Source organism: Erpetoichthys calabaricus, chromosome 7 (assembly GCF_900747795.2).
Source record: "Erpetoichthys calabaricus chromosome 7, fErpCal1.3, whole genome shotgun sequence".
Taxonomy (NCBI): Eukaryota; Metazoa; Chordata; class Cladistia; order Polypteriformes; family Polypteridae; genus Erpetoichthys; species Erpetoichthys calabaricus.
The window spans coordinates 122,329,575-122,354,388 of NC_041400.2; the positions used below are offsets into that span (position 1 = coordinate 122,329,575).

At 40.1% G+C, this 24,814-nt stretch overlaps 1 protein-coding gene across 10 annotated transcripts in view; it reads left to right on the top strand.

Annotated features, from left to right (window-relative positions):
* Positions 1-496: 496 nt before the first annotated feature.
* The window catches only part of ppip5k2 (diphosphoinositol pentakisphosphate kinase 2), a 273,516-nt gene continuing 249,198 nt past the window's right edge, over positions 497-24,814 (top strand). For 2 of the 10 annotated variants that reach the window (XM_051929855.1, XM_051929858.1), the window contains exon 1: positions 506-783. The gene's annotated coding sequence lies outside the window, so the exon portion shown is untranslated. Of the gene's footprint in view, positions 784-909; positions 1,247-24,814 lie in introns of those variants that run through there. The other 8 variants (XM_051929857.1, XM_051929856.1, XM_051929859.1 and 5 more) reach the window with 6 other exon arrangements.

The window sequence follows — 24,814 nt, forward strand, 5'->3', positions numbered from 1 at the left end:
CAGTGTGAGGATGTCCTGCTTATCTAAAAAAATAAGTGAAGTTTGTATTTTCAAACCAAGAAAAATGCAATACGGAATAAGAAATGGAATGTGCCGAGTACCCATTTAATGGTAACATTTATTCAAGAAGGTCAAGAAGCGTTACTTACCCTTTAAATTTCTGCCACCCCACCACATGAACGCGAAGTGGTGGAATACAGACGAATAGACCAGTGCCCTTTGAGCCCAAAAGTCATAATGCTAACAACAGTACACCTTAACATGCAGACAACCATAGAAAGGGTCCCCAACAAAGGCAGCAATGAGGTCACCATCTGACACCCACAAATGCAGCACAGCTGGTTTGCTATCTTTAGAGTCATAAATTTCAGGTACCAAAAACACACACCTTCTTATTCGCACAGTCTCCATTTTCCGCAAATAGACGCCAGTCAATTCACTTAACGGTTGCTTAATCACTGGACTTGCCTACCGAACAGCTTTCGGCGTCCCTCGGTATGCTCGCGGTTCACGTTACCGCCTTGCTGTGACGTCACGCCCAGGTGACGTTGTGCAGCCGGAGGGTTTTTTTTTTGGGGGGGCTAAGCGGGAGTCTGACAGCTTCTTATGGAGGTTGGGAGCGGTCTGTAGCCGCCCACCCTCACGCTGTGATAAGGCGGTGTGGGGACTTAAACGGGAACGTTCCGAAGTAGACTATTAGTGGATACAGAGAGAGTCTCAACTACGCAGCCTACAACAAAAGACACGCTTAGGGAAGCTACGTGGCATGGCCAGCAGATACAGGTAAGGAATTCGAACGGCTCCGGGAAGGTATGGATAATGGGGGGCGGGGGTGTGTGAAATGGGGTTCATACGGACGCTGTTTGGCAGTGAGCCAGTTACATGTGGCGGAGAATGGAAGCAGCCTGGTAGCATCACTTCCCCTCCTCTCGCAGCGCCTTGGCTTCGGGTCGGAAGTGAGAGTGAACAACGTGCGCGCTTGTGACAAAGCAGAAAAAGGCGTTTTAATGATAACACGCGGGCGAGGGCTGTTTGTTTTAATTTAGAAATGAGCCTTTCGCGCCGAGCTTCTGGTTCCTGGCGGGCAGAGCATTTAGTTGCGCCCGCGTGGCAGCATTAACGGCGAGGACGAGTCTTCTTTCGAAACGCCCTGAATAGGAAGCGCCTTTGAAGCTACTCTGCACCCCATTACTTAGCAGATACGAATCGTGGTGAAAGATAGAGATTCTAAAACAAGCAAGGAAAGGTAAGTCACATGCGATGCCACGAGTCCCCGCAGTAGTAAACTTGTGACTTTTTGTAATGCGTAAAGTTCCCGATCAGCACAAAAAATATATAGGCACCGAATCGTATATTGATTAGTGGGAAGTGTGTGTGTGTGATTTCGTGATTGCTTGAGAATTGGAGCAGGTTTACTGTTTTTGCATAATCCAGTTTTAAGGCAACTTTGTATTAAATTAGTGTTTTAAAAATATGTATAATACAGAAAGTAGTACACGTCCATTTATACTATGCAACGCAAACGAAATTATTTTCGGTAGTCCGCCCAATACCTGTCATTCTGGTTACTTTTTGCTGTTCATGACACCTTGGGGGTGAAAAGCCGTTTTGAAGCCTGACGGTGGGAGCTTTGATGCTAAGCCTTAGCTCGCAAGATCGCAGTAATGTGCAGTTTGTAGCAATCCTTTGTTACTGCACAGGCATAATTACTGCAGCGTGGCCTAGTGGGCAGTGTGGAATGTAAACCACACGGTTTTTTTTCCCCTTCAATTCCTTCTGCTCATTCGCTTTGTAAAGCTGAGCAAAATGCCAAATTTTATCAAACCTCCGGATGTAGCAGTATGTGTTTGTGAACAATTGTGCCATAGTGTACAATGTAGTTACAAAGGCTCTGTATTGTTTAGAGTAATTTTGTTGATTAGAAATCCTCCAGCCAGTGGCATGCCAGCATACTATGAATAGTTATCGGAGCCCACTGAATGGTCTTTCTGTCTTGTTTGGTTTATTGTGCAATTCAGTGATGCTTCAAGTCAGGGAGCTTTACTGTAATTTTGCTTTCTTCTTGGTTAACTAGCTGCATAAAACAAATAGGTCACCACCTTGTTCTATTCCCAGCAGGGCTTCTGCTTAACCAGTGGCAGATGTTGATGCTTTAATTCACCTACTTACAACTCTCATCATTCCGATTTCCCCAAGAGACGAAGAATCTCTAGTTAGCAGCAGGGTGTTCAACAAATCTTATTTCCGTCATTGAATTTCACACAATTGAGGCAAAGATAAAAAATCTCAAGTTTATTTAGCGCTTTCTAACAGTTGTTTTGTGTGTTTGTTTTTTTTTTTTTTTTTTCTTTCTTCTTCTTCTTCTGGCTGATCCAGTTAGGGGTTGCCACAGTGAATCGTCTTTTTCCATATCTTTCTGTCTTCTGCATCTTGTTCTGTTACACACATCATCTACATGTCCTCTCTCACCACATCCATAAACTTTTTCGTAGTCCTTCCCTTCTTTCCTGGCAGCTCAATCCTTAGCATCCTTTTCCCAGTATACCCAGCATCTCTCATTTGCACATGTCCAAACCAACACAATCTTGCCTTTCTGCCTTTATGTCCAAACTGTCCAACCTGAGCTGACCCTCTCATACTCATTTTTTTCTCTCTGTTATAAAAAAAATCCTGCAGAGAAACAGTAGGGCGTCGAGACGTGATCTTCACGTTAAGATCACGGAAGACACTTAAAAGACCTGTGAGACTAAAGAGATTGGCCACGAAGCGTCTCGCAGGGACTTTAAACATGAGACTTTGTGCCAAGAGATTGACCCAGGACCGTCTCGCGATGACGTAGAGCATGAGATTCTTGCAAGACACGCCCTACTTACCACCAAATAAGAGTAATATATTCAGTCATGTTTTGGCTTTGAGCACACACAGATCCAGGGCTCTCGGCGCATATAAAGCATATAAGTACAATACGTTATAGATGAAACGTAGACGACTAAGCGAAGAAGAAAGCAGCACGGAGAAAAGAGACTCAAAAGCACTGGAGAGAAAAAAAGAAAAAGAATAATCTAGGTGCAAATTCAGAAAATAAGGAAAGTAATTATCAGCCCGGAACAAGTGGAATTGAAAAAAACATGTCTAAACTGGGCGTTGGCACTATACGCATACAGAGCAGGTTAGAGATTATGAAAGCAATGGAATACGAAACGCTAAAAAAAAAAAACGGCGCGTTACACATGTGGAGAAAGTTAAAGAATATGAAAGTAGGAAAATTAGAAAGCATAAAAAAAAAGAAAGTAAAGATCGCAGTAGTGCAAACAAACGGAAATTATTACTCGAAAAAGAGAAAATAATCAACACGGACCAGGGGCCTCATGTATAAATGGTGCGTATGCACAGAAATGTTGCGTACGAACGTTTCCATGCTCAAATTGCGATGTATAAAACCTAAACTTGGCATAAAGCCAAGCACATTTCCACGGTACCTCATACCCTGGCGTATGTAATTTCTCTGCTCGGTTTTGCAGACTGGCGGCACCCAGCGTCAAAGCAGTGCTGCTGTTCCTGTGTGGTCACCCTTTATTTCTTGAGTCCTCATTCCTGACGCGGCTTTATAAATACACTGAAACTAACTGCATATTGTTTATTAGTGTAATGCATCTGATTGTAATTAACCTGCAGCAATATAATGGTCCAGGGAATAGCCATAGTATCCCAAATACCATAACTGCTTTAGCGTTGTTACTCTCAATGCATCGTCTTCTTCTTTCATCTGCTCCTGTTAAGGGTTGCCACAGCAGATCATCTTTTTCCATATTACTCTCACTGCACCATTCGGAGTATTTATATCACTGTATCTGAGTGGGGAATCACAGTAGCAGCAGCTCATTGGAAAGAGAATTATCGGTATACAGCATGAAGCAGACGCTGCCTGAGCCACGGCAAAACATTTCAGAGACTTTCCTGTATGGACTTCGCGGTTTAGAAAAAGTTTCATCCCAAGAACTATAAACGCACTCAATCAGTCCATCAAGTGCTCCTTGTAGAACTGTTTGTACTTACAAGTACAATTACCTCACTGTAAACTTGCACTACAGTTATAATATTGCACAACCAGCGCCACTTTATAAAGCGCGTATTTACATATGATGACGATATCATTTTTAAGATGAAATGCAGCAAAATATGTTGATTATGTTACACAGATAAAACTTTAACTTCAGTTAAATAATCTGTATTGTTAATAATTAAACATGTGAGGGCACGGTGCCGCAGTGCTAGCTAGTTCAGAGATTGTTCCTGCATTGCGTTGTATTCTTGCTGGTGCTGACACGACACTGGAAGGATAGACGGATAGAATAATTAAACATGTACTACGAAGATATTTCAATGTTCCTTAAAAGTTTTGAAGAATCGGCGTTCTATGCTTACAAATGGCTTCATGTTTACTACAGAGCTGATTGTGTGGCGATTGGGTATTTGGAGAAAGAAAAGTAAGGACAGGAATTGGAGGTTAGTACGTTTGAAAGAGACAGTACTTCTATAATAAATTATTTCATCGAAGGTCGCGCATGGCGCAGCAAGCCTCTTGCGTGAGACATGAACAAGCACTGCGCCACCGTGTTCCCATGTTTAATAACATGCTTTCATTCCTATCATCATGAAAAAGATATCACGTATACATCTCAGTATTTTAATTATTCAGAGAGCTGTAATATCACGAATGTAATGGATTATGTGTCCTGTCAGAGAAAGAGAAAGCCCGTTTAAGAAGCAGGTAGTGATTCACACACAGAGCACATAGAAAATCAAATACAGAACAAAGCATTTAACGTGCTACTTTAGTTACAATGGGATTTGAGAAACTAGTAAAATGATTTTAAGATGAAGTTTATGATGTTCTACTTTAATGGCAAAATAAACTACGTGATTAAAGTGGAAATTTCGAGATTAAAGCTGACATTTCGTGCTTTTTTCCCCACTGTGTGCCTATTTTTTTTTTTTGTCTGTACCCTAATAAGCTTTCATATGACACTCAGACGGTGGGCTACGACTCGCCTTTTCACGGCGACTTTGATATGTGACTTTTTTGTTATTTCGGGCACTGTGCGACTTTGTGAACTTGAGCTTTCGAGTTTCTCCGACACTCTGTCACTCGATCAACTTCCTTTTATTGATTGTACCACTGTTTAAACCAACAAATAGTACGTTTTGCCTTTGCCTCCACTTGGTATTCGCTGAAATTCTTATATTTTCCCCCGTGCTTTTCCCATTGTCTTTTCACAGAAGGCTATTTATATTAATTTGCATATTCAAAGAGGCATAATTCTGGGAGGAGTTGGGGCGGGACAGAAGGCGCGTGCACGTGCGTTACTTTTCACGCTGATTGGGATTTATGTAGCGGAAGAATGTCGAAGTTTGCGTACGTACAGATTCCTGTATCTGGATTTTTCTGTGCGTACGCACATTCCCGCTTTTGTGCTTACGCCATGGTATAGTGTGAGTTATACGCACAGCGTTATACATGAGGCCCCTGGTGTTAATGAAACAAAAGCAGATAAAGCAAGGTCAGAAATAAGACAGAGTAGAAAACAAAGTAAAACATCATAAAGAGGTTAAAAAACAAGGGGGCCAAACACATGCAGAGCAGGTTAGAGATAATGAAAACTGGAATTCAAGTCTCAAAAAAAAAAAAAAACCTGGTGTGAAACACATGCAGAGCAAGATACAGAATTTGAAAGCAGAAAAAAATGACTGTCAAAACAAAGAAAGTAAACATTACATTAGCGCAAAGAAAGAGAAATTATTACTCAGAGAAATAACGAAAAGGCGAATAGAGATCAAATACATGGACATAGGTGATATGTCAGAAGTATGTAAATATTGTAAGGCTTTGAAGTTTAAGTCAAGAGAATTTCAAAAACAGAGTTTACCTCACATGCATTTATTGGTTACTTTGCAAAAAAAATTATTAACTGCTGTAGAGCATGGCCCGGACATAAGCTAAGTTTCCGTCCAGTTTTTTGCGACGTTTTGTTATCGACAAACAGAATATACGTAAAAAAAATGTGCGAAATTTGCTGTCTCCAGCCTGTTTCCATCCAACTGGCTTTTTATCGATAAAATGGTGTGCGTGATGACGTCATCCCCCCCAAAACGAACTGTCGCATAAGTTTTGTTGTATCGTGAAAAAAATCTGCCCTTGAGCCGTTTCCATACATAATTTTGTGTATGTCGCAAATTATCTACCTTTTGTTTTCCACGTTACACCCCCTCCACTAAACAAAGAAACAAAGAAATGGAGAGATTATTCAGACAGTTTTTTGAAATTTGCCAGCTTACTGTTATTTCAGTTTCACAAATAATTGTAATTGTACATAATATCCGAAGACGACAGCAGAATGAAGCAGTTGCTTGTCTGATAGCCCTAGAGCTCGAAGAAAGTACCCCAGTGCGATGAAACCCACAGGTATGGGAGAGACGACGGAATAAGACCTTCTGGGAGGAGGTGGTGGAGAGACACTTCACAGAAAATCTCTGGCTGCAACATTTTAGAATGACACGGCCGACGTTTGAGATGTTGTGTGAATTCATCAGTCCTGATGTTGCGCCCATCACAGGTTGCCACCGACCACCAGTTCCAACCCAAAAGCGGATTGCCATCTCCCTTTACAAGCTGGCAACCTGCGCCGAGTATAGAGTAGTTGGAAAAACTTTCGGTGTTAGTAAAACTACCGTCCATCAATGTGTATATGCTGTGTGCACCGCTATTAAAGAAAAATTAATGCGGCGTTATATCAGACTTCCGACTCTAGCGGAGGCCAATGAAATTGCATACCGCAATTCCTTGGTGCATCTTGTGCCACAGATTTACGGTGCGCTGGATGGCACGCATGTGCCTATTCTTCCCCCGATGGAAGGCTACCGCGATTACATTAATCGCAAAGGGTGGCCATCTATTGTTCTACAGGCCCTTGTTGATGACAGGTGCATGATACGAGACATTTGCGTTGGCACTCCTGGAAGTGCCCATGATGCAGCTGTGTTTGCAGCATCAAATCTGTAAAGGTGAGCCTACCTTTCAACATCCCTTCTCAGTGCGATAACAACTGAATTAGTACTGTAACCTGCTTCCCTTAAGGTTTTTAATTAAAACTGAAATTTGAATTAATACAAAATAACGACGTTTAATCAAAAAAAAAAAAAAAACTCTTCATCAGACCATGCGAACCGCTCTGCCATTCTCGTTTTGATTGCACGTGATATGTGACACATTTATTTGCGTTAAAGCCCTTTTTTCCGACAAAAAGTGTTTCCGATGTAGTTTTTGCGACATCTGAAGTATCGATATGGAATTTATGCGCTAAAGTTAAACGGAAAAATATTATGTCGACATGTACAACATTTTATCGATAATTAGCATTTCCATCAGCTATATCGGAAAAAAAATTTGAAGCGCTAAATATTTTTTCGCAAAAACTCCTTGGATGGAAACCTGGCTAGTGACAGGCAGACAGCGATGGTTCACCCAACACACGTTTATTATACATTCTCTATTATTTACAGTGCACACACAACCCCCAAAACTCCCCCAAAGTCCAGGCCTCCTTCAATGCCTCTTTCTCTTCAGGCCGCCTCCTTGCCTCTCCTCCCGAGCTCCTTCCATCTCCATTCCCGACTCAAGCCCACGAATGGAGGGAGGTGGCCCCTTTTATCCCCACCCGGATGTGCTCAAGGTGCCTCCTGATAAACCTCCGCCGGCACTCCCCAGTGTGGCGGAAGTACCGGCTGCGCACCCGGAAGCACTCCGGATGTCCCTGGTCTTCTTTCCCCCAGCACTTCTGGATGTGGTGGAAGTGCTGAGGGCCAGGGCTCCAAAGGCATTGGGGCGCCCCCTGGCGTTGACCACGGGCCCCTATAGGGTTGAGCTTCCAAGCTCAGTTTCCCATTGTCCCCAAAGCCACCAGGGCGGTCGCCCCCACGTGGTCTGGGGGAGGCTTAAGCCCTCCTCCGGTCCTTCGCGGTGTCCTGGCTGGGTACCACCCCCAGCCACCTGTGACACTGCTGATGATGTGGATCGTTTTGTCTGTGCTGAAATTCCAAACACAGAAACCTATCCTGAATTATGGTACAAAGTCATTAAACACATGTCTCACTGACCTCATTAAAAAGATTCAGCACATTGGGACTCTAAAAATTCCAAATATTGTGTTTACAGAAGTTCAGAAATAAAAGTGAAACTAATGAAATAGCAACAATTCAGAGAAAAAAAAATGTGTGTATCTGGAAAAAAAAAAACGGGTTGGTGAGCGAAGCGAGCAGGGGGACCCTATTATTTAAAAAAAAAAAAAAATATATATATATATATATATATATATATATATATATATATATATATAATATACACACACACACTAGGGGGCTTTGCTTCGCTCACCAACCCCCCTGGCTACGCTACGCGCCAGCAACTTCGCATCTCTGCCACTCGGAAACAACAAAACTTTTAATTATTGCGGATAGGCCTCTTCAACATTACTTTTCCCTGATGACAACATGAATTAGATGATGGGGCTTTGCTTCGCTCACCAACCCCCCTGGCCACGCTACGCGCCAGCAACTTCGCATCTCTGCCGCTCGGAAACAACAAAACTTTTAATTCTTGCGGATAGGCCTCTTCAACATTACTTTTCCCTGATGACAACATGAATTAGACGATCTACAAGTCTCCGACTTAAAGTTTAAAGCCAAACAATATCTTCATACTTCTGTCATATCACCTATGTCCATATATTCGATCTCGTCTCGCTTTTACCTTTTTGTCAGTATTGCATTGAATTTTGATTCCGTGTTTGGAATTACATCGTGACAACGCGACGTATAACTGCCCGTGAATGAGTATCATTTCTTTCTCTCTACACGAATTGTGTCTGACAATCGCATTCACACAAATGAGAAATGATTGAACCGTGTGCGTGGTTGTAAATGTTTTAGATGTGGGCAGAACTTTTCCAAATCTCTTTGCATAAAGTCTTGTCTCACAGGGCATGAAATTTTCTCTTGGGGGATTTCACTTTCAGCAAACAACCAATCTTTTAATTCTCGCGGATACGCCTCCTCATTGGGAAGAAACGCTACTTTTTCCTGATGGCAACACGAATTAGACGATCTACAAGTCTCTGACTTAAAGTTTAAATCCAAACTGTTCCGTTATTTCATCAAGTAATAATTTCCGTTTGTTTTTGCTAATTGTGATTACTATCGTTTGAGACTTTCAAATTTTCATACTTCCATTATCTCTAATCTGCCCTGCATGTGTATCACACCAACATTTTTTAATTCTTTGCAAAGTTCTACTTTGTCATCTACTCTTTGTCTTTTATTTCTGGCCCCGGGCATGGTTAAATCTCTTGGCACAAAGTCTCGTCTTGCAGGACGTGAAAGTGTCTCTCTTCAAAAGATCATCTCTTTTCTCCCAAGGTTTTTTTTATTATAATAGAGAAATATATATATTTTATATATTTTCATTCCATGGTCTCTTGCATTGGTTCTTTTTAATGACTTTTGAACTAGACCCCAAAGCAATTGACAACAAGGCTTATCGAAAATTAATATTTTTAACTGTTTAAGGATGATTAGTGATTCTGAATTGACCCATTGTGAATGTATGAGGGTGTCCTGTACCTCACAATGGATTTTTTACAGTCCTGAATAAGTTTTGATCTTGTGTAGTGCACTATATTTGGGATTCATTTTCATTGTTTACTTTCTCGTATACAAAGTATATGGAAAGTATTGTAATCGTTCAAAGATCTGATATCAAGATTTTGATGAATCTCAACGTTTTAGACCTCCCTGAGTCCGAAAATACCATTTTTGGAATTATGTCTGTTTTTTCTGTCTGTGTGTGTGTGTGTGTGTGTGTGTGTGTGTGTGTGTGTGAACGTGATAATTTGAGAATGCTTTCACTTACAGTGCATCCGTAAAGTATTCATAGTACATCACTTTTTCCACATTCTGTTATGTTACAGCCTTATTCCAAAATGGATTAAATTCATTTTTTTCCTCAGAATTCTACACACAACAGCCCATAATGACAACGTGAAAAAAGTTTACTTGAGGTTTTTGCAAATTTATTAAAAATAAAAAAACTGAGAAATCACATGTACATAAGTATTCACAGCTTTTGCTCAATACTTTGTCGATGCACCTTTGGCAGCAATTACAGCCTCAATTCTTTTTGAATATGGTGCCACATGCTTGGCACACCAATCCTTGGCCAGTTTCACCCATTCCTCTTTGCAGCACCTCTCAAGCTCCATCAGGTTGGATGGGAAGCGTCGGTGCACAGCCATTTTAAGATCTCTCTAGAGATGTTCAATCAGATTCAAGTCTCGGCTGTGGCTGGGCCACTCAAGGACATTCACAGAGTTGTCCTGAAGCCACTTCTTTGATATCTTGGCAGTGTGCTTAGGGTCGTTGTCCTGCTGAAAGATGAACCGTCGCCCCAGTCTGAGGTCAAGAGCGCTCTGGAGCAGGTTTTCATCCAGGATGTCTCTGTACATTGCTGCAGTCATCTTTCCCTTTATCCTGACTAGTCTCCCAGTCCCTGCCGCTTTAAAACATCCCCACAGTATCATGCTGCCACCACCATGCTTCACTGTAGAGATGGTATTGGCCTGGTGATGAGCGGTGCCTGGTTTCCTCCAAATGTGACGCCTGGCATTCACACCAAAGAGTTCAATCTTTGTCTCATCAGACCAGAGAATTTTCTTTCTCATTGGTCTGAGAGTCCTTCAGGTGCCTTTTGGCAAACTCCAGGCGGGCTGCCATATGCCTTTTACTAAGGGGTGGCTTCCGTCTGGCCACTCTACCATACAGGCCTGATTGGTGGATTGCTGCAGAGATGGTTGTCCTTCTGGAAGGTTCTCCTCTCTCCACAGAGGACCTCTGGAGCTCTGACAGAGTGACCATCGGGTTCTTGGTCACCTCCCTGACCAAGGCCCTTCTCCCCCGTTCGCTAAGTTTAGATGGCCAGCCAGCTCTAGGAAGAGTCCTGGTGGTTTTGAACTTCTTCCACTTACAGATGATGGAGGCCACTGTGCTCATTGGGACCTTGAAAGCAGCAGAAATGTTTCTGTAACCTTCCCCAGATTTGTGCCTCGAGACAATCCTGTCTTGGAGGTCTACAGACAATTCCTTTGACTTCATGCTTGGTTTGTGCTCTGACATGAACTGTCAACTGTGGGACCTTTATATAGACAGGTGTGTGCCTTTCCAAATCATGTCCAATCAACTGAATTTACCACAGGTGGACTCCAATTAAGCTGCAGAAACATCTCAAGGATGATCAGGGGAAACAGGATGCACCTGAGCTCAATGTTGAGCTTCATGGCAAAGGCTGTGAATACTTATGTACATGTGCTTTCTCAATTTTTTTATTTTTAATAAATTTGCAAAAATCTCAAACTTTTTTTACATTGCCATTATGGGGTGTTGTGTGTAGAATTCTGAGGAAAAAAACGAATTTAATCCATTTTGGAATAAGGCTGTAACATAACAAAATGTGGAAAAAGTGATGCGCTGTGAATACTTTCTGGATGCACTGTACATTGCAGCATTTAGGGCATGTGCACGATAACGATTACTTGTTGGAATGCTGCTATTTTTCCTTTTGCTTCGTTTCTGTACCAACTTACTTTTTTGTGTTTTGGGTTAAAGACCTGGGGCCTCATGCATAACGCTGTGTGTAGAATTCGCACTATAACATGACGTAAGCACAAAAGTGGAAATGTGCTTACGCACAAAAAAATTCAGATGCATAAATCTGTGCGAATGCCAACTTCCACGTTCTTCTGCTCCATAAATCCCAGTCAGCGTGAAAAGTAACGCACGTGCATGCGCCTGCTGTCCTGCCCCAACTCCTCCCAGAATTACGCCTCTTCGATTATGCAAATCAATATAAATAGCCCTTAATCTGTGAAAAGACAATGGCAAAAGCAAGAGGGGAAAATCGAAGAATTTCAACGAATACCAAGTGGAGGCAAGGAAAAACATACTATTTGTTGGTTTAAACAGTAGTATAAACAACAAAAGGAAGTTGATTGAGTGACATAGCATGTCGGAGAAACTCGAAAGCTCAAGTTCACAAAGTCGCACAGTGTCCGAAATAAAAAAAGTTGTCACATATCAAAGTCGCTGTGAAAAGGCGAGTTGTAGCCCACCGTCCGAGTGTCACATGAAAGCTTATTAGGGTACAGAGAAAAAAAAAAAAGGCACACAGTGGGGGAAAAAAGCACAAAGTGTCAACTTTAATCTCTAAATTTCCACTTTAATCACGTAGTTTATTTTCTCATTAAAGTAGAACATCATAAACTTCATCTTAAAATCGTTTAATTTACTAGTTTCTCAATCCCATCGTAACTAAAGTAGCACATTAAATGCTTTGTTTTGTATTTGATCTTCTATGTGTGTGAATCACCACGTGCTTCCAGGCTTTCTCTTCCTCCGACAGGACACAGAATCCATTACATTCGTGATATTACAGCTCTGAATAATTAAAATACTGAGATGTATACGTGATATTTTCATGATGATAGGAGTGGTGATGATTCATGATGATAGAGTGCTTCTCATAACTGAGCCTGCCCTTTTAATTAGCTTGTTAATTCAGTGGGCCTCTCCTGACGTGATGTTACCAGCCCAGCACACCACAGTGATAAAATTGCACTAGCCATCACAGAGTTGTGGAAGATGTGAAGGATGTCACTTTCAACATTAAAATAATGAAGTCTCCAAGTATATGTAGGAGCACACCACATCTACATCCACTCCCTGAATAGTGACTGGACTCTTTAGTGTGGTGGAGTTCAATAACTAGTTCCTTGGATTTGCTTATGTTAAGATGCAGGCAATCATTTTTGCACCAAGAAACAAATGTTCTCCACCTGACTCCTATGTTCTGTCTCATCCTCATTATCAATAAACCCCATTAAATGCAGAATCATCTGAAAATGCCTGCTATGACATGACCTTGTGCTAGTGCTGGGCGGTATACCGGTTCATACCGAAAGCTGCTTTTTATTTTTGTTTATGATATGGATTTTTCTTATACCGCAACACCGGTTATATTGCCTAAACAACGTTTGGAACGTGGCGCTGCGGGAAACTGTTTAAGCAGTGTTTTTCACCGCTACACGGACACTCTTTATCACTGCTACACCGCTAAACAGGTGTGCAACGGAGTACATGCGGTAGTGGAGGAATTGCGCTGTGAAAATGGACAGAGAACATTCCGAAACTGAAGCTGTAGCAGACGATAAAGTTGAAAATGATGACACAGAAGAACTTTTGCTGGAAAAAGGAGTCACGTGTGTTGTCTGGAGATACTTTGGATTTTAAAGATCTGATGTGGACCATTATTTTCAAATGTGTGAATACTGTTTCTATACTACTGTATAATACTGTAAGCCAAGTTGTACTTGTTTTATTTTTTTCAATACTGTGTAATGTACCAGGGTACTGTGTAATAGTGTGACGACATGTTGATTTTATTCTCGACATTTCCACTTTACTCTTGACGCTTATGACGAGAATTATTTTCATGATATTCCTGCTCCCTGAACATTTAGAATGCTAAGATAAATACTTGATACAATTTTCATGATGAAATGCATTAAAGCATGTATTAATCATGTGGGGGCATGGTGGCATGGAGGTTGCACTGCTGCCTCACAGCAATGGGATCCCGGTTGTTCCTTGCTTTTAATTTGCATGTTTTTCTGGTGGGTTTACTTGGCGTGCTTCAGTTTCCTTTCAAAGTCATGTAGGATGTGGGGTTTTGTTATGCTAGATTAACCCTGCTAGTGTATGTATTGCTCGTATTCACCCTGCGATGTGCTGGCACCACGTTCAGGATTTGCTCCTGCCTCGCACACAATGCTTACTGGGATGGGCGCAACCCTGAATAGATGGCATAATTAAACATGTATAACAGAGGTTTTTTTTTTTTAAAGTTCTGAACACTCCGTGGTCTAAGTTGATAACTACGTTTAATTTCACAAAAACGTTTATCGTGTTGTGATTGGTTATGTGGAGAAAGAAAAAGGAAAGATAGGAACTGCGGGTTTGGTACATCAGACCAATACTATTAGTGTAGAGGAAGTCAGTTTAAGAAGCACGTACAGCGATTAACAACTGGGTCGGGGAACACTGTAGCCGTGTTGTTAAATAAGAACTGCATCTCCCAGCAGTCCTGGTTGGGGCTGCTGTGGTCAAAGGAGGTTTAAAGGAGGGCAGAGGGCAAAAGGAGAAAAAAGTTGTTTTGTTTTGGTGCGTTGTGTGTTGCGTTTTATCTGTCGTGCTGCCTGCTATTATTGGAACTTTAATTAATCATTGTGTCCTGGACTGTATTCGTTTGTTGGGGTCTGGATCGTCTGTCTACCTGGGCACTGAGGACTGTGTTGGATTCATTGGTTTTCCGGAAGAGTGGAGCGCTCCTGAACCATCCATCCGATTTCATCCTTTCAGTAACTACCGGTAGGACTGTGTTTTCTTTCACCCTTTCAACATACAGATCGCTGGACTTAATTTCGTCACCTCCCATTTTTCATCCGGTTTGGTTTTTATGGACTTTGCTGTGTGGTGTTTGTGTATATATGTTAAATGTAATATCGCTGAAGGGGTCAGGGGTGGTATTACTGTTTTCATTTAGTTAACTTTATTTCATTATATTCTTAATTGTTTACCCTTCCCAGTGTGCGTTATTGGTCTCTGTAGAGAGTGTGTGTGAGTCGATCCAAGGCTGGGGACGTTCCTGGGGTCTCCTCTATTAAAATAAATAAATCACCGTCACCTTTGATGGTGTGAATCTTAGCGGCCCCTGACCGCTACAACACTTAACACAAAGCATTTAATGTGCTACATTAACCTTTGACGGGATTTGAGAAAATCTAGTATATTAAACATTGATTTTAGGATGAAGTTTAGTTTACGACATTCTACTTTAATGACAAACTATGAGAATAAAGTAGAAATGTTGACTTTAATCTCGATATATAGTTTTTTTTTTTTTCTTCACTGTGGCCCTAATACGCTTCCGTAGGGCTATACCACAAATAGCATTATAAATGCAAGTTGCAGTTTTATTATTAATGTATATAGCTTGAAGCAAGGTCCATATTAATGCTGTTTGCCTTAATGATGGTTCAGTTGGTAAAGATGTCATCACCAAGGTGCACTTGTTTTATTTTATTTTAATTTGGTGAATACTGTGTAATACTCCTGGGCTTTGAAGTCTTGGAAGTAATTGTATTATTACTGGAAGTTGCACTATTATTTATTGTATTGTTGTTATTTATTAGTTTAAATATTATGCAGTTTAATGATGGTAAAGTTGTTTAAAAAGTCACTTTAACGTGTCAGTGGACAGAGATTAACATTAACAAATTGTAGTTGGTTTACAAAATATATTTACTATTCCTTTTCTAAGACATGTTCAGTACAATACAACTTTTGACAAGCACCTCTGGATATTTTAACTAAGTCTAAATGCCTCTTTGGATGGTTGAAAATATGTTGTCAAAATTTTAGTTTAAATTGTTTGCAAAATTTGTTAAAAAAAAGGCTCTATATTTTGACTGCATCTGTCATGCAGTGTGATTCCTTCTCTTCATTAGTGCCACCCCCTTGAAAACTATCACTTTATTCGGCCATGCAAACCTGTATTAATACTTCTGTGCACATTAAAATGTTTTTTTGTACAATTCTCATGACAGTGGAGTAGGTTATTCGTAGCCAGTAATTGCAGCGGAAAATGTGGTTAACATTCACTCATGCATGGGAAAAAAAATACCATCCAATACCGTGAAACCGGTATAATTTTGAAAAATACTGTGATATAGAATTTTGGTCATACCGCCCAGCACAACCTTGTGCTATATTTATAGTTGGAAGTGTACAGAATAAAGAGAAAAGGAGACATGGCTGTTTCTTGTGGTGCTACAGTGTTGTTCATATCCATATCAGAGACCCAGTACTTGAGTCTCACAAACGGCGATCTGCCCAACAGTCCATTATCCAGGATACCATAAGCTCATCCACCTGCATATCTCTGAGCTTATACTTTAACAGAGATGGCTGGATGGAATTCAAAGCACTGGAGAGATCAAAAACCATAACCCTCACAGTACTGTCGGCTTTATCCATGTAAGAATAAGCCTTGTGGAGCAAATAGGTAATTGTATCCTCCACTCCAATTTTTGCCTGATAAGCAGAATGCATTGGGTTCAGGTGGTCTACCACAAGGAGACTCATATAGCCTAGGTCCGTTCCCTCAAAGGTTTTTATGATGCGAGATGCAAGTGCAATTGGTCTGTAGTCATTAGGTGAAGAGGAGCCTGCCTTCTTTGGAACTGGACAGTGCAGGATGTTTTCTGCAGCAGCAGCACTTTGTCAAGCCTTAGGGACAGACTGAATGGTTGGGTGGGAGTTGTTGATATCGTAGGGATGGTGTGGGGAGATTGGTCAGTGGAAGAAGATGTCAGTGAAAGGAAAAGTTGTTTAAATAGTGATTCATAGCGTTAGCCTTGTTACCATTTCCTTCTAGCACCCGAGTCCTGGATTGCTGGAGTCCATTAATTAACCCTTAAATTGCCACATACTTGGGGGTTAATGCACCCCTGGGTGGGAAAGACTTTTTTGCTGCACTTTTGAACATCACAATTCACCAAGACGAAGTGAAATTTTAATGGAACACTTGTTGTTTGGAAAGCAGTGTACTGTCTTCTGAAGGTACTATAGTGTTGACATAAAAGTTAATATACTCTTTGATGCAGTGACAGTGTCCCTTAATATCATACCCATGTGACTCGCACATCATTGGAAGAAGTTATACAGAGGCATTTCATCTTCTAAGACCCACTTCCTCACTATTCTGGTGATAATAGGTTGCCATCTAATAACAGACCTGCAGCTGGAAATAAGATGAATCAGGTTGTGGTCATATCTGCCTGAATGTCCCAAAAGTTTACACTTGAAAGCATCTTTAACATTTGAATAGAGCAGGTCTGGCTTATTTTATCAAGTGGAAAAGACACAAACTGATAGAAATTTTATCATAGTTCCTTAGAAAAGTCACATGGTTGAAGTTACCAGTGCATGGTAGGGCTGGACAATATTGGAAAAACTGACATTGCAGTACTTTTTTCTGCAATTTATACTGTGATATTAAACAAATCCAGGTATTTTCACCAGATGACCTGAAAAGCTCCACTTTGAAGGAATAAATCATTTATAGAATGTTTGAGGTGATCTTCACATTATCTCTTAATGCTATATAACCTGTATATTGAGTGGAGTCAGAAAATACAGCAAATGCCTCATTTTCTTATCACTGCCCATCTGTCAATGAAGCAGGATGTTTAGAAAGGATAAAGAAAATTACAGGAGACTATATACATCTGTACTCCTGGTTAAAATGGAGCATTAAACTAATGAGTAAGCAAGCTTCATTTTCACATAGCAAATTAACATGAATGATAAAATATGCTATTTAACATTTTATTTCAAAAGTAAATCTCTTTTTTTTTTTTTTTGGTAAATAGCAAAATAGTCAACATATTATAAACAAAAATATACACCAGTCCACTGAGTGGTTTTCATAAGTACAACTTAAAATTAAACAAATAACTTTTAAAAGGTTAAACTGAACTAATAAATAACAATATCAATTTGTAATAAATAACAAACACATAATAATTTTGTCATACAAGCTGCTTTTAAACTTCTCCTCCAACAATGCCAAAGTAAAACAAATTCTTGGTCATCATGATTAAACAAGATAAAATAAGACTTCTCGATTGTATAAGATCTGGTTTCTTTCTTAACAGACTACTTATCTTAAAGGTTTCTAGCCAAGAATACCAGTCTATCTACCATTAAGACAAGAATGTTGACAAGTGATAATGTTGCCACTTGTACTGAAAATCCTCTCTGATTGGGAGCTTGTTTCCGGATTACACCGATACTTGCAAGCAAGCTTGGCAAGTGGTGGAAAAAGTTCATCTTGTATGATTTGTGGAAGTGGATCTTCTTCTTTGTCTATGGAAGGTGTTAACAGGTAGTTGTTTAATTCAGCTTCCCTAAGGATCTGAGAGGAATTGCCCTTTGCTGCTGCTCTGCTTTGTTCAAAGAAACTTCCCAAGGACCTCCTGGCGTTCTTTGCCTGTGACATGTCAACAACCGTGAACTCAACTTCAGCGCTGCAGCTTGAGGTTCCTTGGCATTCAATTATTGCTGATGTCTATCTGGCCTTGACACTGATCTCACTGTCTGCACTGATGAAGTCCATTTTGAACAAGGGCTCCAAAGAAGAATCCATATCTAGCATCGACTGAGTAGCTACATCTTAAAATTTCTCAATAAAGTAGCCCAACATCTCACTCTTCAACTTCTTGGTCAGCTCTGTGTCTTCCTCTTGCATTAGTAACATTGAAGTGTTAAAGAGGTGAAGAACTGGCTTTCACATAGGTGACACTAGCATAGTCTTCTCCTGAAAGTGCATATGTGAAATCCAGCAGTGGACCTAGTGATCTGTTGATAGCCTCACAGACATCTATATCTTGCCAGGGTGGAATTAGATGTCGTACCTTCTTGTCTGCAGACAGCACCGGAGTTAAAACTTTTAGCTTTTCTAGTATCCTGCTGATGATCATCTGTCTGAAACCCAATCTTGTGTGGCATTCTAATATGAGGGAATGTAATGGTAGACCAAGTTCCTTCTGCATTTTTCCAAAGAACCTCTGGCCTTCCAGTTGTGAGAGAAGTGACCCACCAGCTTCTTACAAACCTCTGTTACACAGTTGGTGCATTCATCCTTTTTCAATGCATTTTCTAAGGGAAAAAGTGCACATTAAATAGTATAAACATTTATATTTAAACAAAGTGCTTATTCATAAAAATAACTGTTTATTTTTCTGTAGTTTGAATAAACTACAGGTTATTTAAAGATGAAATATATAGTGTCTGCCTGCTTTTTTTAAATGTTTTAAAAATCTACGAAAACCCAATCACTCTCAAAGATTATTCCCATTTTATGAGTTTTACATTATTGGGGTTCCCACCAGTTTCAATTTAATGCATCTTTAAAAATTGTTTACGAAACTAACTTTTTAATAATTCAGTTCAGGATTCAAAAATGTTCACATCCAGACTTACAAGTAGATCATGCAGTGAAATGCAAGTCTGACTAGCTCTAGATTGTGCTAATTAAAAGTTAAGATTAACAAAAAAAGTTATTGTTTAAAAGCTAGATTATATTAATATATAAGCTAGAAGACAGTGCCTTTGTGAAAAAGTATTTTTTTTTTTTTTTTTTTTTTCAAAATGGCTAAGACAGTATATGCAATTAGCAGTAGTAGAAGTATAATTCTGTACATATATAAATATTATAACAATACTGGTATGAATCTGATAAAATAATTATATTATGTTTAATTGTAGGACAAGTTGTTCAAATAAACAGCTTAATAAATACAGCAGAGTTACCCACTGTGTAATGTACTGTGTGGCCAAAGCACTGCAGCCTGGCCCACTTGTTAAGGGATGCAATTTTCACTATGTTCTCTGCATTGTCTGTTGTTTACATATAGACATCTTTCTTCTAGACCCCAAGCAGCCAGTGCTTCTCTCAAATCTGTTGCAGTGTTCTTGCTTGTATGATCCTGCAGGGAAAAAAGCTGTTTACAAACAGTGACGTTTTAGTTAGAAGTCCTCATTAATAAAGTAGACGACCAGACTTGTGTAGTAATAATGCTGCTCTTGCATTCTGTTAATTCTCTGTTTGAGCACAGCAAGAGCTCTGTCATGGCAGTAAGTCATATTCATTAATTATGGGTGTCAGACTTAATCAAGGCTGTGTTTTGTCATTGCTTCAGTTTGTGGTTTTAATGGACAGGGTATCAAGACGCAGCCAATCACAGTGTCCATTTGGGGAGGCTAGGGGTAGCATCATTACTTCATGCAGATGATGATGATGTCCTTTTTGCCTCATATGACTATGATTTTTTTTGAGTGATTCGTTGCAGAATGTGAAGCGGCTAATATGAGGATCACAGCCTCCAAGTCTGAAGTTGTTTTCTTGGAATAGAGTCAAATTGCTCTCTCCAGGTGAAGGGGCGGAGATTATGGATGACTGACTGTGCTTAGTGGAGGAGGTCACGATCTTCTCCAAGAGTGATGGAAGAAGGAAACGCAAGATCACTAAGTGGGTTGGAGCAGCGACACACCACTCTAGTTTCACCACCAGAGATAGGAGTCTAAAGACAAAACCCTTGGTTTACTGGTTGATCTACATCTGTCTTTTCCTACGGTCATTACCTGTCAGTAGTAACTAAAAGAATGAGATTGCGAGTATATGTAACAGAAATGAGATTTCTTTTCAGGACTATTGAGCAGACTCTGGGGACAAGGAGGGTATTTCTCTTTAATAATTTACGCTCAATTTTTGATTATACCATGTTTAGTGTCACTGCATTATATTAAGTCAGCTGTGCTCCCTGTTTGGCATCAGGCAGTAATAATGTAAGGGTTGGTGTAAATCTAGGCAGATATTTCTATTGATACTAGGGACATTAAATAGAACAAAATATACTAAAAGAACATTGCTTGGAGAAGTGGCAAAAATTAGATTTCTTGTGAGATTTGGTAATAGGCTGAAGGCAGTCCAGGAAATCTTTGAGAAAAGACCCGCTGCTTCTCTTGATGAACAGGAGGTACTTGAGGTGGTTTGGGCATTTAATTAGAAATGTAGGCTCATTTTATTTAAAGTTTATCAGGCATGACTCACTAGAAAAGGGGTCTTTAGTTACAGTGGGGCAAAAAAGTATTTAGTCAGCCACCAATTGTGCAAGTTCTCCCACTTAAGATGAGAGAGGCCTGTAATTTTCATCATAGGTATACCTCAACTATGAGAGACAAAATGAGAAAAAAAATCCAGAAAATCACATTGTCTGGTTTTTAAAGAATTTATTTGCAAATTATGGTAGAAAATAAGTATTTGGTCACCTACAAACAAGCAAGATTTCTGGCTCTCACAGACCTGTAACTTTTTCTGTAAGAGGCTCCTCTGTCCTCCACTCGTTACCTGTATTAATGGCACCTGTTTGAATTCGTTATCAATATAAAAGACATCTGTCCACAACCTCAAACAGTCACACTCCAAACTCCACTATGGCCAAGACCAAAGAGCTGTCAAAGGACACCAGAAACAAAATTGTAGACCTGCACCAGGCTGGGAAGACTGAATCTGAAATAGGTAAGCAGCTTGGTGTGAAGAAATCAACTGTGGGAGCAATTATTAGAAAATGGAAGATATACAAGACCACTGATAATCTCCCTCGATCTGGGGCTCCACACAAGATCTCACCCCATGGGGTCAAAATCATCACAAGAACAGTGAGCAAAAATCCCAGAAGCACACAGGTGGACCTAGTGAATGACCTGCAGAGAGCTGGGACCAAAGTAACAAAGGCTACCATCAGTAACACACTACGCCGCCAGGGACTCAAATCCTGCAGTGCCAGACGTGTCCCCCTGCTTAAGCCAGTACATGTGCAGGCCAGTCTGAAGTTTGCTAGAGAGCATTTGGATGATCCCAGAAGAGGATTGGGAGAATGTCATATGGTCAGATGAAACCAAAATAGAACTTTTTGGTAAAAACTCTACTCGTCGTGTTTGGAGGAGAAAGAATGCTGTGTTGCATCCAAAGAACACCATACCTACTGTAAAGCATGGGGGTGGAAACATCATGCTTTGGGGCTGTTTATCTGCAAAGGGACCAGGACGACTGATCCGTGTAAAGAAAAGAATGAATGGGGCAATGTATCGTCAGATTTTGAGTGAAAACCTCCTTCCATCAGCAAGGGCATTGAAGATGAAATGTGGCTGGGTCTTTCAGCATGACAATGATCCCAAACACACCGCCCGGGTAACGAAGGAGTGGTTTCGTAAGAAGCATTTCAAGGTTCTGGAGTGGCCTAGCCAGTCTCCAGATCTCAACCCCATAGAAAATCTTTGGAGTGTGTTTGAAAGTCCGTGTTGCCCAGCGACAGCCCCAAAACATCACTGCTGTAGATGAGATCTGCATGGAGGATTGGGCCAAAATACCAGCAACAGTGTGTGAAAACCTTGTGAAGACTTACAGAAAACGTTTGACCTCTGTCATTGCCAACAAAGGGTATATAACAAAGTATTGATAAACTTTTGTTATTGACCAAATACTTATTTTCCACCATAGTTTGCAAATTCTGCAAAAATCAGATAATGTGATTTTCTGGGATTTTTTTTCTCATTTTGTCTCTCATAGTTCTCAAAATTACAGGCCTCTCTCATCTTAAGTGGGAGAACTTGCACAATTGGTGGCTGACTAAATACTTTTTTGCCCCACTGTAGATAGGCTTGGTGAGATTACATTTTACAGCTGATCTGTGAATAATGCTGGATTTGTGTGAATTGCCCAGGGGTAGATGAACACTATTTTGGAGGAAGGAAATCATGTTGTCTTTGCTACATTTGGTGGCATGACTTTCATGAAGGCAAGTAGCACATAAAATGGCTAGATAGAAATATATTTCCTTTGTAATTTAGAAATGAATACATTAGAGGGTCAGCTCAAGTTGGACGGTTGGGAGACAAAGTCAGAGAGGTGAGATTGTGTTGGTTTGGACATGTGCAGAGGAGAGATGCTGGGTATGTTGGGAAAAGGATGCTAAGGATAGAGCTGTGAGGGAAGAGGAAAAGAGGAAGGCCTAAGCAAAGGTTTATGAATGTGGTGAGAGAGGACATGCAGATGCAGGTGATGGGTGTAAACGGAACAAGATGCAGAGGACAGAATGATATGGAAAAAGATGATCCACTGTGGCAACCCCTAACAGGAGCAGCTGAAAGAAGAAGTAGAAGAACTCTATTAAGATATATTTGCTGTTTTAAATTTTTAATGTTTGATTTCTAAAATTTGTAGAGTTTGCATAGTCTTGGTATTCTTTGACAAATATATATTGTTTTTGCTTCACATAGGTTCTTTGATAATGATTTGTTTATAAGTGGGTTTTACTGAAGAAAGAAAAAGGTAAAATTTGACAAATAAATATTAAGTCCGGAATGTAATTGAGATAAGATGTACATCGTTAAAAGAACTGCCTTAGACCTGACAACATTGTTTTGTTGACTTAAAACTAATTCATTTTGAAAATTGGACATAACTACAGTTTTCTAGGAGTCTTTTGTTTGATGTTTGTGAAAATAAATTAAATTTTCTCAGTACTGCCAGTTTTAATAAAATAATTTGTACTAATGTGTTTTAAGTTGGATATGCCTTAAATTGTCCACTTTTGTTCCGCTTTGTATATGAAAACGGGTTATCTTTGGTGGCTGTTGAAATTTATTTACCCTGTCACTTTTAGTGCAGTAACTTGTTGTGAAACAAAAGAACAAATAAACTGTATATTTGTAGGAAGTAACCAAGCTACCAATTCTCATTTGTTACAGGAGTTCATAAGTACAATACAAAATGTAATTACGAATATTAAAGAGATATTATAATGTCTTCTTTCTTAACATAGCACTATAGAGTTACAGCCTACAGGGGTCTTGTTTGTACAAAGGTCTGTGTCTTACTTTTGCCCTACAGAAGTGATTGTTATTTAAATATTTAGAGCAACTGAAACACCTAAATTATGCATTATATATAGGGTATCAGGTAATCCATATTAGTACAGTGCATTCTACACTGGCATCAAGGCCAGTTGAGGAAGGCAGAATTTACCAGGTGGTGGTAGACCCTCTGCAGGATAGTACTCTTGAAAGGCATTGGATTGGGGCACTAGTGTGGAAGGAGTCAGTGAGAGTGATTTAATATTTTCATGGAAAGCAAGGTGGAGACAATCCATCGGGGCTGGGGATAGGTTACCCTGTAATTAGAATGAGATTGGGGCTGAAGAGAGCAGCTGAAGATGCAAGATCATTTAGCCATTAAATTTGACTACTGGTCTGTCAGAGAAAAGAAAGGAAAACAACATTACAGAAAACAGCAATATGTCATTATTTAACTGTTTAAAGGTATACACAGTTAAATGAAGCACGTGCTTGGTCATGTGTATCAAGCCACCACCGTCCATGTGAGAGATAGTTATGTTACTGGGCTGATTATACACCAGCTGGTCTCATTCTTTGGTTTAAAAGAACAGCAGCTACACAAGAGAGCAGTTTGAACACTTTTTCAGGCTTTGCATCAAATACTTTAATACAGGGTGTCTAATATGTTACTTGCAATTGACCAGTAGATTGAAAAGGTAGTGTGGATAGATTGTTCGGCATTCAAAAAAATTTTTTTTAAATGTTAGTCTATAATCTATCCTCCCAATGGCATTTGCCACTTGATTGATGTACAGGGCGGCCAGTCTGAGATCTCTTTTTAACATATGGGTCACCACACACGCACGATCAAATGCGCAAGCTACTGCAAAACTCTAGCGAGCTAAGTGACCTAGTTAGCCATCCAATTTATATCTACTAAAGAAGGGATATAAAAAATGAGTTGGGGGGGCTGGACCAAGTAAGACACCAAAAACTTACAACTTCCATGCGGATCGGGAGGAGGACTTTTTTTTCGCCATGTCACATTCAAAGTGCATTTGAGTGATCTGTCAGTCTATCATTGTTATTCCAAAGAAGGGAAATATGGAGAGGCACTTTTGAACTGTTCATAAAAACTACAACACTGACTTCCCTCCAAAAAGCGAGCTGAGAAAGGTGAGGGAACTAAAAT